General features: G+C 41.1%; 1 protein-coding gene across 1 annotated transcript in view; it reads right to left on the bottom strand.

Moving 5' to 3' along the window:
- The window catches only part of OXCT1 (3-oxoacid CoA-transferase 1), a gene marked incomplete at its 5' end in the record, with an annotated part of 95,967 nt that overhangs the window by 16,782 nt on the left and 59,608 nt on the right, over positions 1-19,577 (bottom strand). The gene's annotated exons all lie outside the window — the stretch shown is intronic.

Below are 19,577 nucleotides of genomic sequence, written 5' to 3'. Positions count from 1 at the left end.
TCATTTCGAACATGGGCAAATAAATTAAGGTGGATCAGTATTCGCTTCTGATAGTCCCTCAAACCAAGCAATAATTTCTGCCTCCGTGGCTCTCTGTTCTCTTAAAGAGTGTCAGAATTACACCTGTTACCATTGCAGCTATATTATAGCTTGGTGTTCAGCCACCTCTGTTCTAACTTTCCATAATGCTACAGCATTCAACCCCTACCTGCTTCCACCACCTCTAACCAGACGCATCTGATCCTGAAAGGTAAGAGGTCCAGACTTGGCACACTTCTGATGGGAAATGACCTTAAGTACAAAGTTCTATCAGTATGAGCAGAGCAACCATTTTTAGACAACAATCACTAGACCCCAAAAAAACAAACAAGGCAACAACCTCATATGCTACTCCAGAGTTGCTGGGGAGGGCAGAAGGGGGACCTGAATGATACAAGAGGTTAGTAGGAGACATGAGGCAAGGAAATGTATAGATTAAATTAATTTCTGTCTCAGTGTCTTGTATTTGCTGTCTTTTGACTAGGTATTATCTGTAATTAAAATAAATTATGGACAGTAATACAATGTATGCTATTTTATATATAAAACCTAAAAGTATATGGTTAAATGACTGGAAAACTTCTAGTATAAAGCTTTTCTATTATGCTTCCTCTTATTAGCTATGTGATTCAGTACCTTTGCTACTATCAGTACTGTGGTCCATGATATAAAACATAAGGAAAAGACGTCTCATTTAAGCTGCCAGGCCAGCAACTTATTGGTCTCACAATCACTGTGGTCTCTTGATCATAATGAAGGAAATATACACACCCCACCCCAAAACCTGTATTTTCTTGCATTCGCACAGTGAAGAATAAAACACATGTTCCTCTATCTATAAACAACCACTTTGGAATTTCTCAGGTCAGATTAATATTTAATACTAATCACATTAATTAACATTACCACTAAATATTTCTTTGCACTTTACAAACCTGAAAGGGATGAGAGGACTTACCTCTGTCCTTAACTTCCTCGCACTGCTCAGAACATTCTCCATCCTATCTGGAAATACAGAGCTCTTACAGAGACTGCAGTGACCTCTCAACTGCCTGCCAGAAGCTCACTGACCAGATAATGCAGAGTAGCTGAAGGCAATGGATTATCTCCCTAATAACTCAGTATATGTTTGAATTGAGGATTATGCTATCAATACACCTGTTCTGGCAATGCCAATAGTTAATTTACCAGGCCTTTTAGTTCTATTAACTAGTGAAGACCTATAACAACGAGGGAATACCTGAAGAAGTGCTGATGAAGGACAAGGACAAATCTGCTGAAGAAGCTGTCATACAGTACTGAAAGAAAACACTCCATCCCCTTGTATACATAGAAGCAGGAAAATGCAAGTTAAGCTGAAGAGAAGGACTTGGGGACCTTTAAACTGCTACATCTGCTCCTCCTCTTTAGGCAGACATATTCCGGTAAAGCAAGTCAATTAAGCATTAACTCCAACTAGCCAAGTAACTACATACTTTTATTTTGAGGAATATTCAAAGCATAAAAGCCTTACATCGCTCTCAGTGCATCTACCAAATTCCCACAACTTCTACTTTCTACCATACTGCCATATGGGACATCTGCTTTCTAAATCTGAATTAAAATGCTTGAGACTAAAGGGTGATTCCCAAAAGACATTTTGTCCCTTTTTGTCTCGGATAAGCATGCAGATCATAACAGTTCTGATATTTATAAAAACTGCATTTACATGCAACAAGCAATTTCTGTTTCTCCTAAATTTTAATAACATATTTAACTGCACCTGACATAAATCAGACTGTTTTATTTGAACAATTTGCATGTAATATGCAATCTGTCATGAAAAAAACCATTTTCTCCTGAAGACCTCTTGCAACAGCCATGTCTACTGTGAAATCTCTGAAAAAACTAGATTGGGTTTATAGTGATGGATATTAGCTGAAGTGGGAATTATACCTTTCACTTCAAAAACCATGTTTTTATTTATTTTGACTGATCAGGGCAAATTGCACACAGTAAAACTGTTCACTTTTGGTTACTTGACAAGGCATTTAGGTGTAATGTAATAACCTGTACTAATATATGAAATGTTAAGAAATTTGGCACATAACTAGTAAGAGGGTTAGTAGTAGTAGGCCTAAGAGTTGTCTGTTTAAGCTAAGGAGTTTCTGAGCTGTAGGAATGAAGAAAGAAACTCGCATAAACACAGACAAAGGCCCCAAGGACAGAAGATGTGGAACCATGGCGACAGAAGATATGTGCATTGTATGACACAAAGGATTAGGCCCAGGCCCTGGCAACAGAAGGTAACGGACATCACACGAGATAAGGTGGGCAATGAAGGATTTAGTCGGAGGGGTCCGGCTTTTAGGGGCTGGCGATGTCAAAAATGGGGAAGAGGTGACGAGGAAGACTACTGGCCTTCCTCCTGAAGACCCCCGAAGACCACCACCTGGAGGTGATGCGCAGGCGCAAGAGTGACATGATTGTTTTAAAACTGCTGATCAAGATTTTTGGACTTAACCACGCTTTAATATCAAATATGTATGTTTGTGTTGTGCAATCCTATGAATATGTATAAGGTACCTGCATTTAAGTGGTAAATCTAAAGGGCTTGGTGTGCACGTTTGTGGAGGAGCAATCCCCCGTGCACCCAGCGCTGCAATAAATAATGCCTGCTTTCTAAAGCTCTGAGTCTCTTTAGAGAGTTTTTCTTCAACTGGCTTTCCAGTATCAGTACAAAGCTCAATTGTTTTAAACATAAATACATTTGCAGGTTTCCTGCTCCTTCCTACCATGTTGGTAAGGTCCAGGGTTTGCACACACCCCCCCATTAATTTATTTGAGATGATTTTTGTTAGTTCCCAGTTACATTGGTACTGCTAGCTTAGGAAACCAGAAGGAAAGACTTAGTTCAGTGGTAATGCACTAGTAATTTGATGCACTATTATAAAGCTTCATCAGAAAGAGCTTAAAGTGAGAAGAAAAGTTTTTTGAATTAGTCATGTGCTTCCTGGAAGGTCCAATGTTGGCGATATTTATATAAAGGGTTAGGTAGAGGACAGAAACAAGCTGAGTTACCAAAAAAGGTCCATACTGCAGGGAGGAATTCTGCTTTTGACATTTTGCTTCATCAACAGTTCTTGCTAAATCAGACCAAATATATCTTGGGTTATGAGAGGTGCAAATTCATGGACCTCACAGATTATTCTTATTTTTTTACATTAAGATATTAATCTCTTTTGCTACTTGACAGCCATAAAATCATAAAAAATTCTCATAATGCCTAATCATTGCAAAAGAAATTATTTTGTTATTGCGGTGATGGGACATCTTTAAGAAAGTAGGAGAGAATGGTATGTATATATATATATATATATATATATATATATATATTCGCATCTGACTTCTTTGTATCTGAACAGAATTTGAGTGGAAAAATACAATATTGAAGAGCCTCGGAGAATAATTTAGCCTAATAGTAATTCCTAAACAGAAACCTTCCTGTTGATTTGGTCACTTATGGTATCCAAGACAATCTGTAGCATTCCAGCAGAAGCTTGTGAGTATTCCAAGGTGGGCAAGACAGTAAAGATATTTTTCAAGAGAATGTGAAGTTTTTCCACAATGATATTGTAAGCCAGAAGGATATTATTGCAAGCAGGAAGCAATTTATAAGGAACTTCAAACAGGTTAAAAAACAGGTGTCTGAGAATAAAGAGCTAAATTCAGGAAACTTCAAACAATATTAAGGTCTTGATCCATGCTGGTGTTGTAACCTTCCCTCTGTATTCCCAGGGGGAAGGACTTTTCTTCCATAACTGAATTTTATAGCTACTCCCAATACTAAAGGTAAGGTAAAATGCATCTAAACTGATCTGTTTATGTTAAAAGAACATAATCTTTTGAGACAAACACATATCACATCAACAGCACGTCAAAGCAGATGCTAATGACGTGTTCAAGAAACCATGAAAACTTATTAGTGGTAAATGCAGAGTCTGAAGGATTAGAATGCAGATGAAAAGAAAAGCTTGAATAATTCAATTTAAAATTGAATATCAAAGGACAGATGAGGTGAAAATGTATACCCATTTGAAATGGAACTGAGCTACTTCCCTATTAAGAGTCCTTGACCATGTTGCCAAATGCCCTAATACTGTATTAAATAAATAGCATTTAGTCTGAAATTTCTCCTTCCTTCCATTAAATAAAAGAATACATATGCCTCACACTATGCTCAAAGTTAGTAAAACTACTATTTCAAAAACTCTTACAGAAGATAATGAATGCTTCTAGTTTAAATTACAGTCCTTATGCAGGCTTCCCATTCAATCTGAATTTTCAAGCATCCCCCTGGAAGACCTTCAACAAGCTACTGACAATGAGAGAGTAAAAATTTTAAGAATGTCAGTATGATCTCTGACGGCCGCAGATGCAGAGTAGGTGGCAGGTACAGAATCCACTGCCAATCTCAGCTTCCTTATGAAAAGAAATAATTGTATTGTGCCAGAGCAACTGGAACAGTATGAACTCTACACAGAAAAGCAGAAATGAAGGTAATGCAGTGGATACAAGACAGTTCCATCACCACCATCAATGGTGTGAAGCTGCAGTCAAAGGGAAAAATTTAGGACCCCTTTGAAGTTTTCTGCTCTGCCCCTCTCTGTAGTGGTATGTATGCACTACTAACATGTATCAGTCACACAGGTCTCCCCCTCTGTACAGGTACTGTGTATCTTCACAGATATGCCAGCTTCAAATGACATTCACAGCACAAGTAAGGAGGTCATCAGAGCCATATATATAACTATCTGACAAAAATATCAATTGTGGTAAGGTTAGATGGAGGTTTTTTGTTTGTTTGCAGGGATGCATATTAGCACAGAATTTAGCTTTGTACAAAAAAGATACAAATCAGAAGGTAAAATTAAAAAAAATTACATAGGCATAAATCTAACGTATGAAGATGATAATCCTTTGCCCGTTGATAACAGTCCTGTCCAGTGTTTAAAGGAAAGAAAAATACATTTATACTTGATCCTAAAATGAAAATCACAACTTCCATATTTCACTTCTCATTTCTTCAGTGAAAAAAATGTGATGAAGACTATATCAAAAAAGATGAATAAAGCTGAATAAAGATGTAAGGAAGAAGTTCTTTGGTGTGAGGGTGGTGAGACACTGGCACAGGTTGCCCAGAGCAGCTGTGGCTGCCCCCTCCCTGGCAGTGTCCAAGGCCAGGCTGGACGGGGCTTTGAGCAACCTGGGCTAGGGGAAGGTGTCCCTGCCCATGGCGGGAGGGTGGGACTAGACGGTCTTTAATGTCCCTTCCAAGCCAAACCATTCAATGATTTTATGATTCTATGACACCTAGATGAGATTTTATTCTAAGAATATAGCTGAATAAACATTACCAAGAAACACTGGGAAATCATTAACAGGGTTTTTAAATTAGTGAAGTTGATAATGCAACAACACAACAGAGACTGGACACTGGCTGAATGCAACAAAGCTAAGCACACTCTACATGCACAAGGTGAAGATTTTTTTAAAGGATGTCCAAAATAAAGATTTAGTTGTATGGCTTAGCCATACAGAAAATGACCTGATTTTCAAGAGTGATAACCAGATATCTAAGACAAATCTAATGAAAATCAAAATTAAAAAGTAAGGATAATTTTTGAAAGAATAGAACATAAGTTCTCAAGTGACTGATACCTCTTGGCAAAATTTATTAGTAACTCTTCCCTAAAATGTAGCATACACAAATATGTGCACTAACTATATTTACATTTGTACTATCCATAACCAGAAAATTAAGACAGCATAAAATATGTACAAAGAAAGTTGGTCAAATTTTATTCCTTTCTTCTCCCATAATACTACCTTGAAATAACCACTGGCAACAGATTTGAATGACTGAGTGAAATTCAAATGAATACATTGAGAAATTGCATCTCAGGGGCAACTCAAAAGAGTCTGTGACATGCTTCATTGAAATGGATTTGCTGTACAGTGATGAATGTTATTTCAGTCTAATGTTACAGTCAAGCCTTCCATTTACCTTTGCATACCATTTCGAAAACACACAGCATATCATGCAATAATTAAATATTATTGCAAACACAATACTAGTCTCACTTGAAAGTGATGGTTCCATATCGTAGTCACAGTTGTTACCACTAACCCACAGATCAGGAGTCTTTTGACATATGCTTGTATTTTCAAGACAGGCAGAATTTCTTTAGCTGCTCTCATTATACAGATGCCTAATGCATAGCTGCCACTTCCCACATTGAAAATTTAAGAGAGTATGAATAAAATACCAAGTGAGCTCCTACATTCCTTCCATGCAGTCTGAAGAGAAGTAAACACAAACAAAATTGATAGAAAAAGCTGTCAAAAAGGTTGAAGTAGAGCTAACACACTATGCTCCATTTTTCCTTTGAGGCTCCAGGACTCTTCCAATGGCGGTAATTATATGCTGCAAGGGTTCAGCAGGGCTTCCAGGCATGTGTTTGTTGGGAGAGAACCAGTAAGCTGGTATACTATAGGCTTCATTACAAGAAACATGGGCACAAAAACCTAGTATCTCTTCATATTAAAATAATATTCCATTGAAATGAAGATTTCCAAGGAAACTCTATGTAACTGCAGGCCCTGTCCTTTTCATTTGTTCAGCTTACTGCTGTATAAACACTACTCAGTCATGTCCTAGACATCAGACAACTTCACATTTCTAGTGAGGGAAACCCAGTTACTGAACATAATTAACCTGTGGGTTTTCTATTTATACAGAATTTAGCTAATTTGTAGTGTTTAGTTCATTTTCCAGTTAATAAATGTGCCTCAAAATTCCTTGCAATGATGTACAACTTGAAACAAAACACTAAGTATGATGCACTCAGTGCAACGGAAATACTAGAAGGGAGTTACCAGTCAGCATGCTTGGATTCAAAATGAAAATACACCTTGTGCAAAGAAACTCCTATTCAAGCAAAGTGATGAAGACCTACAACAGGTCTCCTCGAGAAGACTTAGCATGCTCTCAGGCATTCAGTTACGTGTCCTTTCTCCCATCATTAAAAAATGTATTTTCAAGTCAGAAAAGCTCTTGCTGTGAAGCCCTCTACTCTCAGGTTTGTCACTACAAATAATACTTAAAGCCAAAACCAAAAACCCTTCCCTCAGTCACATACTTAGCTGGCCTCTGCCAACTTACTTTCACTTTAAACATGTCTCTACAAATTAACATGCAGCTCACCTCATGGTCAAAGTGTCCAAACCTGTGCAAAAGATGTACGCTGAAGCTCTGTAAAATAACTCCCAATAATCTACAAAATTTATATTCCTAATGCCTTAGGTTATACTGACCTCTACAGATGATAAATTAAAATATTTATTAATAAATTTGAATTGGGTTTCCTCGTATCTTCTCTTCAGATAATCTTTGATTAAGCTTGGAATTTTTGTATATTTTCCTTCAATTTATTTCATTATTAACACTTTAATTCTTTAGGTTTGGCTACTCCAAGTCAGAGCATTAAAAATTAAGCCTGCTTGTTCTAAAATTCAAGGATTATTTATTTTTTCCAAGAACAAATTTATGTATCCAAACTGGATCACCCTGCACAAATTACATCACCCTCTTCCTCAGCCCCCTAATTGCATTACCTTAGCTATCAAAACATAAATGTTGTACTTCATCAGAAGAATATACAAAGCTAGAGTTAATTTTCTTCCTCAAGATTTTATTTGGTTTCTATTGTTTGTAGGGAATACAGATGTTAAATACTATCAGCCCTGATATCATCCCTGAGGCTGCTACTTGTTAACTAAACTGCTTAACCAGTCCTCAATCCTCTTCTATGGTGGGTACTACCCAACCTTCCCCAAACTCTACCAGTAGCCATAGAGACCATACCACTAAAGTCTAAGGCAAAGATGTTAAGTACATCAGCCTTCATTCAAATTCACAGAATAATTTAGGTTGGAAAAGACCTTTAAGATCACTGAGACCAATCTTAAACATAACATTTGCCAAGTCCACCACTAAACCACATCTCTAAGTGCCACATCTACACATCTTTTAAATAACTTGAGGGATGGTGACTGCACCACTTTCCTGGGCAGGAAATGTTTGGGCAATGTTTGAAAACCCTTTCAGTGAAGAAATTGTTCCTAATATCCAGTCTAAACCTTTCCTGATGCAACTTGAGGTTGTTTCCTCTTGTTACTTGGGAGAAGATACTGACCCCCACCTCACTACAACCTCCTTTCAGGTAGCTGTAGAAAGCAATAAGGTCTCCCCTCAGCCTCCTTTTCTCCCAGCTAAACAACTCCAGTTCCTTCAGCCGCTCCTGGTAAGACTTGTGCTTTAGACCCTTCACCAGCTTTGATGATGCCCTTCTCTGGACATGCTGCAGCACCTCAATGTCTTTCTTGTAGTGAGGGGCCCAAAACTGAACATGGTATTCAAGGTGCAGCCTCATCAGTGCCAAGTACAGGGGGACAATCACTTCCCTAGTCCTGCTGGCCACACTGATACAAGCTAGGATGCTGGTGGCCTTCTTGGCCACCTGGGCACACTGCTGGCTGATATTCAGCCAGCTGTTGACCAACACCCCCAGGTCCTTTTCCACCAGGCACCTTTCCAGCCACTCTTCTCCAAGCCTGCAGATTCACATGGGATTATTGTGACCCAAGTGCAGGACTCGGCACTGAGCCTTGTTGATACAATTTTATACAATTGTCATACAATTGGCCTCAGCCCATTGATCCAGCCTGTCCAGATCCCTCTGTAGAGCTTTCCTACCTTCAAGCAGATGAACACTCCCACCCAACTTGGTGTCCTCTGCAAATCTATTGAGAGTGCACTCAATCCCCAAATTGAGACCATTGATCAAAGGTATTAATCAGAACTGACCCCAATTCTGAGCCTTGGGGAACACCTCTTGTGACTGGCTGCCAACTGGATTTAACCCCATTCACCACCAGTCTTTAGGTCTGGTTATTCAGCCAATTTTTACCCAGTGAACAGTATATCCATCCAAGCCATGAAGAGCCAGTTTCTCCAGCAGAAGGCTGTGGGAAATGGTGTCAAAGGCTTTACTAAAGTAAACAACAATCCCAGCCTTATCTTTACCCTCTAAGCAGATCACCTTGTCATAGAAGGAGATCAGGTTAGTCAAGCAGCACCTGCCTTTCATAAACCCATGCTGACTGGGCCTGATCACCTGGTTCTCCTTTACATGTGATGACACTCAAGATGATCTGCTCCATAACCTTCTCCAGCACTGAGGTCAGACTGACAGGCCTGTAGTTCCCTGGGATCCTCCTTCCAGCCCTTCTGGTAGACAGATGTCACACTTGATAAACTCCAGTCAACTCCTGTCATGACATTTCCCCCTGCATCCACTAAAGGATGGAGATTCTCCTTAGCCCTCGCTTCACTGCTGATGTATTTATAGAAACATTTTTTATTGTCTTTTACGGCAGTAGCTGAATTAAGTTCTAGTCGGGCTTTGGCCCTTCTCACTTTCTCATACATAACCCTGCAACATCCTTGTAGTCTTCCTATGTTACCTTCTCATTAATGACATGCTTCATAGTTACACTTTTTACCTGTAATAAATTTCTGCGTACAGAAATGTGATGTCACAGACATTTCATCAATTCTGCTCTTTCAGATTCATCAACTTCCAGCTGCAGGGCTCGTCCACCAGTGTTTCAATGGTTCTTTTGCTGGTACAGCATGTCAGTCATATCAGTAGTTATATTATTTGCACTTTTTAATGGCTAAGGAATGTTCAGAAACACAGATTAAGAAGACAGAGGACCTGGTGTCACAGGGGAACATTTCAGAAGTTCTGGTGTTTTGTTCTGACCTATGCTCAACCTCTGATACCTGTCACAACAGCACCCAGAGTCAGGTACCTTCCATTAGAAAGCCTGTAGAAAATAAAGCAGTACTTTGTAGTGAGGTGTAGCTGCCAGAAAGAAGTGCAGCAGAAACTGATTCATAAAATTATTCTATTCTGAGGGTCTCAAAAAGTCAGCCATAGAAAGGAACTACAAACAAAGCAAATACAGGCAGAGAGATGTGCAATCCCACAATTTTTAAAATCCCAAGTGAGACAATTTAAACTGCCACAGGAGCCAGGATTGCTGCTACAGTGCATGCTCGTGATGCTGCTCTGCAGATGCAGTGAAGTTGCCCTGCTAGCAACAATTTCTGACAGTAGCTTGAGAGGCACAGATAGCTCAGATACTGTGTTCTTCACTCACAAAGTGAAACATGGCTCCGTCCATGGGCTCCCATCTGTTCTGGCCTGTCTGCCCTATTCCATGGCTATGTCTTCAGTGTTTCTCTTCCACCTTTCTCAGTCACCTTCTCTCAGCTGCACTCTGTTTCCAGGGACTCCCCAGAAATTTGCCACCTCCTTCTCCTTTCCCTCCCCAGAAACCCTCATGTTAGTTGGAGAAATACCAAAGAAAGGAAAACAAAAAGCCATTAAGGAGTAGTGCTTAATGGAATAAAACCACCAGTAAATGCCAGTGTTTAGGAAGTAACTTCTGCCTAAGCAAACAACACTGTTTACTGCATGTGCTTAAAATATTCTCACCCTCTTCTTCCTTTGCTCACAGGATTTTCCTCTCCATTAGAAATTAGCAGATAAGAGCAAAGAAAGGGCTGCAATTATTGCAATGAGGCTTCCTTAGCTCAGTTCCTAATAATAAGTAAGTGCTAGTAAGTACAAACAAGTATGCACTAGGGCTCAAATGTTATCAAGCTCTTATGGGACACAAAGGACAGCTTCATGATGGTACTTACTCAAAACACAAAATTTAAGAGTTAATACTTGCCTCTGAAATAACAGCAAATACCATCAATCCAAGAACCCAAAAGCTACAGCTTATAAGAAATAGTTAAACCAAGCCTAAATGCAAAGCAAAGTGAAATATTTTACAATAAAATATAGCTTAAAGTTTCCTTACACTATGAGCTTTCAGCAAAGTCAATCTTTGTGTCACTCCACACAAATCTTGTGACTGAAAGAAGATACATCTTGCTCATAATTCAACTTGATTGACAATAACATAAAATCTTATTTATAAGAAAAGCAGGAAGATCTGAATGTCTACATGCTGGTTAGTTCTGTTTTAAAAATCTGTGCTGTAGAACAGTAATATGGCATCAGTAAAGCAGATGAAGAATCGTCTGACCAATGGATCTCAAAAGAGAGTAACCAAAGGGAAGTGACTGCTAGTTGGAAAGGTTTCTGGCTGGAATTATGGACTATTGTCAGGCATATTTAATCACAAGTAAATACAAATTCATGGCAAAATAAATTTGCAGACAGACAAAGGTTAGTAAGAGTGGCAAATGCGGACAGCCAAAAGTCACAGGGACTGACGCGGTGTACACTAGTAAAAAAGTATACCTCAAAAGTAACAAAAAGACAAAAGTTTCACAAAGTTGTACTTTACTCTTTCACATACCTTTAATTCAGAAATTTGGGGCTGCACAGAATGGAGAGACATTTTTGTAAGTAAAATTTAAAAAATCAGATATGGAAAACAATGCCCTTGATATGGATGCAAAACTAAAATCAGCATCTTCTAAAGAAAATAAAACACTGAAGGAAGGAATATATAAATCTACAGTTTTGAGAAAAATGTAGAATCATAGAATGGGTTGGGTTGGATGGGATCTTAAAGATGATCTAGTTCCAAACCCCTGCCATGGGCAGGAACACCTTCCCCTAGACCAGGTTGCTCAAATCCCCATCCAGCCTGGCCTTGAACACTGCCAGGGAGGGGGCAGCCACAGCTGCTCTGGGCAACCTGTGCCAGTGTCTCACCACCCTCACAGTGAAGAATTCTTTCCTCATAGCTAATCTAAAAGCTACCTGCTTTCAGTTTAAAACCATTACCCCTTATCCTATCACTACATGCCCTGGTAAAAAATCCCTCTCCATCTTTCCTGTAGGCGTCCTTCAGGTACTGGGAGGTTCTATAAGGTCTCCCCAGAGCCTTCTCTTCTCCAGGCTGAACAATCCCAACACTCTCAGCCTGTCCTCATAAGGGAGGTGCTCCAGCCCCCTGATAATCTTCATGGCCTCCTCTAAATCCACTCCAGCAGGTCTATGTCCTTCTTATGTTGGGGGGCCCGACACTAGACACAGTACTCTACATGGGGTCTCATGAGAGCACAGTAGAGTGGCAGTATCTCCTCCCTCAACGTGCTGGCCACACTTTTCTTGATGCAACCCAGGATACGGTTGGCTTGTTGAGCTTCTTGTCAACCAACAAGAGCCATGTCCTCCTCAGGGCTGCTCTCAATCTACTCATCCCCCAGCCTGTATTTGTGCCAGGGATTGCCCCGACCCATGTGCAGGACCTTGCACTTGGCCTTGTTGAACTCCATGAGGTTCACACAGGCCCACCTCTCCAGCCTGTCCAGGTCCCTCCAGATGGCACACCCCTTCCCTCCAGCACATCGACCGCACCACACAGCTCAGTGTCATCAGCAGACTTGCTGAGGGTGCACTCGATCACACTGTCCATGTCTTCAACAAAGATGTTAAACAGTGCCAGTCCCCACACTGAGCCCTGAGGAACACCACTTGTCACTGCTCTCCATTTGGACATACAGCCGTTGACTGTAACTCTTGGAGTTCAACCATCCAGCCAATTCCTTATTCACTGAGTGGTCCATTTGTGAAATCCATGTCTCTCCAATTTAGAGACAAGGACGTCATGTGGGACAAATGCTTTGCACAAGTCCAGGTAGATGAAATCAGTTGCTCTTCCCTTACCCACCAATGCTCTAACCCCATCATAGAAGGCCACCAGATTCATCAGGCTCGATTTGCCCTTAGTGAAGCCATGTTGGTTGTCACCAATCACCTCCTTATTTTCCATGTGCCTTAGCGTAGATTCCATGGGGATCAGCTCCACGATCTTGCTGGGCACAGAGGTGCGACTGGCTGGCCTGTAGTTCCCTGGGTCTTCTCTTAATTTCCTTTTTAAAAATGGGGGTTATGTTTCCCCTTTTCCTGTCAGGGGGACCTTCACTGGACTGCCAGGACTTCTCAGATATGATGGATAGTGGCTTAGACACTTAATTCACCAGTTCCCTCGGGACCCACTGTGCTGGGTTTGAGTGGCAGGGTTTTGGCAGCAGGGGAATGGGTTACAGCAGTGGTCCCCTGTGAGAAGCTTCCTGAAAGCTCCCCTAGTTCCAAGTCAGACCCACCTTTGGGCAAGGTCGGGCCAATTAGCTGCACTTCTGCAATAACATATTTAAAAAGGAAAACCCGAGGGAGGGACAACTTGTGAGGTGGTGTTACAAGAAGGATACCTGTGCAAACACTGAGGTCAGTGGAAGGAAGGAGGAGGAAGGGGAGGAGTTGCACTTGAGCCAAGTGCCCCTCCTGACACCCATGGAGGTCACCGGAGCAGCAGAGATTTGCCTGCAGCTTGTGGAAGACCCCTGGGACTGTGTGGGAAGCTCCCATTGTTGTAGTTTACCGCTGGGAGAACTGCAGCATGTGGAGGTGACCCATGCTGGAGCATCTCAAGAATAATGCATCCTGTGGGGATGACTCACAACAGAGAGTTTGTGAAGGATTGTCTCCTGTAAGAGGGATGCCATGTAAAGCAGGGGGAAGAAGTGGTGGACTGACTGCACCCTGCATCTCCTGCCCCCTGCACTGCTGGGGGAGGTACGGGGAACAAAACTGAGTCTGGGAAAAAGTGAGGGGTGGGGGAGGTGTTTTAAGCTATGGTAATGTTTCCCACTGTCTCATTTTGTCTGTTAAGTGTTGCTTTTGTTAGTGTTTGAATTAGAATCATAGAATCATTACTTCGAGTTGGAAAAGACCCTTAGGATCATCGAGTCCAACCCTCAGCCCTACTCTACAGAGTTCTCCCCTACACCATATAACCCAGCATCTCATCTAAACGACCCTTAAATACATCCAGAGATGGTGACTCCATCACCTCCCTGGGCAGCCTATTCCATCGTCTGACTACTCTTTCTGTGAAAATTTTTTTCTTAATGTCCAGTCTAAACTCCCCTGTTGTAGTTTAAAGCCTCTTGTTCTACCACTAAACACCTGTGAAAAGAGACTAGGACCAACCTCTCTACAATGTCCTTTCAGGAGGTTGTAGAGAGTGATGAGGTCTCCCCTCAGCCTTCTCTTCTTCAAACTAAACAGTCCAGCTCCTTCAATCACTCCTCAAAGAATTTTCTCCAGGCCCTTCACCAGCTTGGTTGCCCTCCTCTGCACTCGCTCCAGCACCTCGAGATCTCTCTCGCATTGAGGTGCCCAAAACTAGACACAATACTCCAGGTGTGGCCTCACCAGTGCAGAGCACAGGGGGACTACCACCTTCCTACTTCTGCTGGTCACACTGTTTCCAATACAAGCCAGGATGCCGTTGGCTTTTCTGGCCACCTGGGCACACTGCTGGCTCATGTTCAGCTGCTTGTCAATGAGAACCCCCAGATCCTTCTCTCCCTCACAGCTCTCCAGCCACTCCTCCCCAAGCCTGTAGCCATGCAGGGGGGTGTTGTGGCCCAAGTGCAGAACCTGGCACTTGGCCTTATTGAAACTCATCCCATTAATGTTGGCCACCGATCCAATCTATCCAAGTCTCTCTGTAGAGCCTCCCTGTCCTCATGCAGATCGACACTCGTGCTTAACTTGGTGTCATCTGTGAATCTACTGATGATACTCCATGTCCTTCTCAAGATCATCAATAAAGATGTTAAACAGAAATGGTCCCAACACCGAGCCCTGAGGAACACCACTTGTGACTGGACACCAGCTGGATTTAACACCACTGACCACCACTCTCTGGGACCGTTCATCCATCCAGTGCTTGACCCTGCAGACCATTTGCTCATCCAGACCATGAGCAGCCGGTTTTTCTATGAGAATTCTATGGGGAACTGTGTCGAATGCTTTTCCAAAGAAATCAAAGAGTTATTGTTTTGCTTCACCTAACAAGTCTGTCATTTGCCTGTCATCATTTAATGAGTGAGCTGTCCTTACCCAGATTCCTGAGTCTTCTGATTAATTTTTCTCCTTCCTAGCATTTGGAGGGGAAGGTGGGGGGGAGAGAAGGGGTGAGTGAACAGCTGTATGGTGTTCAGTTGTCTCTGGGTTCAAACCACAACACCCACAGATGCATCTCATCAGGTCCATGGATTTGTGCACCTTCTGGTTCCTCAGACGGTCTCGAACCTGATCTTTTCCTACAGTGGCCAGTTCTTCACTCTCCCAGTCCCCACATTTGTCTTCTGCAACTTGGACAGTGTGGCTGGAGCCCTTGCCAGTTAAAACTGAGGCAAAAAAATCACTGAGTACCTCAGCCTTCTCTGTACCCTGGGCAACCAGGTCTCTTGCTTCCTTCTCAAGATGGCCCACATTTTCTCTAGTCTTCCTTTCATCACCAGCGTACCTATAAAAGCTTTTCTTCTTGCCCTTGATGTCCCTGACCAGATTAAGTTCAAACAGGGCTTTGGCCTTCCTAATCTTATCCCCTGGCTGCTCGGACAGTTTCTCTTTATTTCTTCCAGGCTACCTGTCCTTGTTTCCACCCTCTGTAGGCTTCTTTTTGTGTCTGAGCTTGTCCAAGAGCTCCATGTTCATCCATGCAGGCCTCCTGGTGTTCTTGCCTGGCTTCCTCTTTGTCGGGATGCCTTGCTCCTAAACTTGGAGGAGGTGATCCTTGAATATCAACCACCTTTCTTGGGCTGCTCTTCCCTCTAGGGCTTTACCACATGCTACTCTCTCCAGTAGATCCCTCAGGAGGCCGAAGTCTGCTCTCCTGGAGTCCAGGGTAACGAGCTCACTGTGTGCCCTCCTCACCGACCAAAGGAACTTGAACTCCACCATTTCATGGTCACTGCAGCCAAGGCTGCCCTTGAGCTTCACACTCCCCACCAGCCCCTCCCTTTTGGTTAGAACAAGGTCCAGCATAGCACCTCTCTTCGTTGGCTCCTCTACCACTTGGAGAAGGAATTGATCATTAATGCATTCCAGGAACCTTCTGGATTGCTTATGCCCTGTTGTGTTGCCCCTCCAACAGGAAATCGGGGTGGCTGAAGTCCCCCATGAGGACCAGGGCCTGCGAACATGAGGCTGCTCCTATCTGTCTACAGGGGACATCATCTGCTTGGTCTTCCTGGTCAGGTTGCCTGTAGCAGACCCCCACTCTAATGTCTCCTGTCCCTGCCTTTCCTTTAATCCTGACCCATAAACTCATGGTCAGCTCCTCATCCATCCCCAGGCAGAGCTCCATGAACTCCAGATGGTCACTGACATAGATAGAGGGTGACGTCCCCTCCTCCTCTCCCCTGCCTGTCCTAAAGAGCCTGTATCCTTCCATTCCAACACTCCAGTCACAGGAGTCATCCTACCATGTCTCTGTGATGCCAACAACATCACAGCCCTGCAGGCAGCGCATGTCTTAACTTCTCATGAATAATTCCCATTATTATTATTATTATTATTATTATGAAACATACATGTTAGTGTGTTTGCATAGAGACATTTAAGTTGAGCTCCTGATGAAGCTGACCTACTGGCTAGAATTCCTTTGTGCTATTCTTCAGGTGCTCTCCTGTGATCCCTCTCCAGGCTCTGGGCATCTATTGCTGGCACTGACATCAAAATGATATGAGTAGCATGGATTGAATTCCTCTTCTCTGGAAACTTTAGTTTAAAGCACTCTTCATCAGCTTGGCAAGCTGATAGCCGAAGATGCTCTTTCCCTTCCCTGACAGATGGAACCTATCATTTCCCTGCAGACCAGGTTTCTCAGAGTCCCATGGTCTAAGTAGTTGAACGCCTGTATGTGGCTCTAGTCCTGTAACCAACTGTTGATTCACCTGATTCAACTGGCCCTTTCAAATCCCTTCCCTTTGACCTGGAGGACTGATAAAAAATCTAAGCTTCAATGTTTCAACAAGTATCTTTGTAAATTAATTTGTTTTATTAGTGCAGAATAATAGTTTCATCTTTTGATAGTTCTGATCTTGAAAGATGTCACAAAAACTGTCAGTGAAAGATTTTCAACATCATGATTTTACATCAAAAATTATTTAAATTTCTATATGTCAAAAACTATTCTGAAAGAAAGTAAAAAGTGCACAAAGCTACTGGAAAAGTGAGTATTACTTAGTCCCTGAAAACAGTATGTGGTACTGTAAGTATTAATTGTGCCTCCAGTGTATGTGAATGACATGCTTTTATTCAGCCTAAGTCTAGGACAAAGGTTAAAGTTGTTTGAGTAAACATGTTTGTTGTACAAAATATAAATACATGTAGTTTATCAAGTTTAGAAAATGCTTGTTAAGCATGACTGATTTTTTCAAACATAGAAAAAAAGAGAATTATGAAAAAATGAAAAGATGGCATAAGAAAATGTCAATACATGTTTATTTTAACTGCAAGTTTTAATTTAAAAAGAAAAAGTCCTGCAACTCTACTTACAAATACTATCAGGAATAACAACTGTGAACACTGCTTGCTAAAAGGTTTGGAACATAGCAGGAAAGTCCTAGGAAAAGCCAGTGTGAGTGGAGGTCAAACTAAAAATAAAACTGGAAAACCAGCACAATGTTTGGTGTGGGGCTTTTTTTGTTTGTTTGTTTGTTTGTTTTTTTAAAAAAAAAACAAGGAAACAAAAAAAACTACCCCAAGTAAACCAAAACCAGAAAAAAAACAAGTGGTGAATTGCTCTGGCTCATGACATTGCTTTTCAAGAATGAACGCTCTAGTGAATAGCTTTTAGATTCAGCACAGGTGCAACTGCATATAATTTTATATCCTGAGACACCAATATGGTCAGTTGAAATTACTGGGATTCTTTGGTATTAAGATCTATTCACTGATGATTACAGCTTTGTGAGCTATCACTAGAGATGTATTTTTGCTGATTTACTTGGAATACTTTACAGCAGGAATCTTTATTCATTACTTGTTCACTTGGGCATTTTTAAGATTACTTCTCTTGCCACTTCAGTTTACAAAAGCAACAAAAAAGCAAACAAAGCAATTCTTCCTACCTAAATTCAACCCATCCCCTTCTGTTTTCTAACAGGCCTTTCAAAAACAGCTTGAGTAAACAGAAGACTTTACCAGGTGCAGGAACATTTAACATTGCTTTTGCAGGACTAAAAGATTGTCAAAAATAAAATCTCAGGATTTAAGTCATTTTGAACATAAAGGACACATTTACACAGTGACTTTCATTTTTTAAAAGTATAAAGGGAACATCAGTCGAAGGCAACCCATCTAAAGAAAACCTAGAATTTATCTGACAATTGAAATAAAAACATGTATAGATTAAAATCACCTTGAACTGCACCTATAAGAAAATCTTTAAATATTACTTACATATAAAAACTAAGTTAATACTGTAACAACTTGCCTTTCAATATTTTTTCTAATCTAACTTCAAAATTTTGACAGAGAATGTAATAATTCTGAATAATTTTTAGGACCCACTATGTAAGCAAGTAATTTCTACTTGTATAAGACATCACAGCCACCACAAGATAATGCGAAGGAAGTGATTTCACAAAACCAAAGCTACTTCATCCAGTAGAAGGAAAGGATAGTCCTTAAGATTGACATGAAGGAAAAAATATCCCACTCAGCTTCTCGGCGACACACACCTGCAGTACCAGACTAACAGTGTAGACTAATTATATTTAGTTATGTCAATCATCTGAAAAAACCCCAGTTTACTAAATGTAAGTTTTTTCAAGTTAGCTATTTTAAATATGTAATTAGTGTAAAAAACCCCTTTGAGATACAGAGTCACAGATAAATCAGGTGAAGTCCTATTTTAGTTACCTGAGGTTTCAACTCCTTGAAAACTCACACTATCATACTTTTGTATTGGCTCGAACAGCAAACCCAGGGTTAAAAAAGTAATTTGGTTTACCCTTTATCTTTCAAAGTGTGCGTGTTCCTCTGTAGAGGCTGGTTTCATTATTCTGGATTCCAGTAACAACTTCATGTAATTTAAGACAAAAAAAGAACTTGAAATTGGACAATGCAAAGCTAACCAGTATTACCTTAATGGACCTCATACTTGGACTCCTACAGTCTATCTGACCATCAGATTATGTTTAGAACACAGAGTTCTTTAAAAAGACATAAAACAGCAATGCAAAATCACACACAAGATCCCAGGGTGATGCACTAACAGTAGCATTATTTTTCAGACCCCATTTTTCACACTGTTAACTGGATGACACTGAAAGTAGGAAAGAGCCTAGAAAAAGCCAGAATTTGTATCACTGGGGTCTGAAAAGATCTAGCCAGCACTAGTCCGTCTGTTCTCAGTTGTGTGACCATAAAACCAGGTTGTGCTGGGAGAACATCTAAGGAAGACTGTTTTCTTATGGCTTTATCTCCTATGTGCCATATTCCAACCTAGTCATAACTCCTTCACATCCCCTACAGTTGCTCACACAGACATCTGGAATAGCCCTTTAGATAACCCCTTCTCCCACGTCTGCCTGTACA

Source organism: Athene cunicularia, assembly GCF_003259725.1.
Source record: "Athene cunicularia isolate RWA chromosome Z unlocalized genomic scaffold, athCun1 chrZ_part1, whole genome shotgun sequence".
NCBI lineage: Eukaryota > Metazoa > Chordata > Aves > Strigiformes > Strigidae > Athene > Athene cunicularia.
This window is presented reverse-complemented; position numbering and strand designations above follow the sequence as displayed.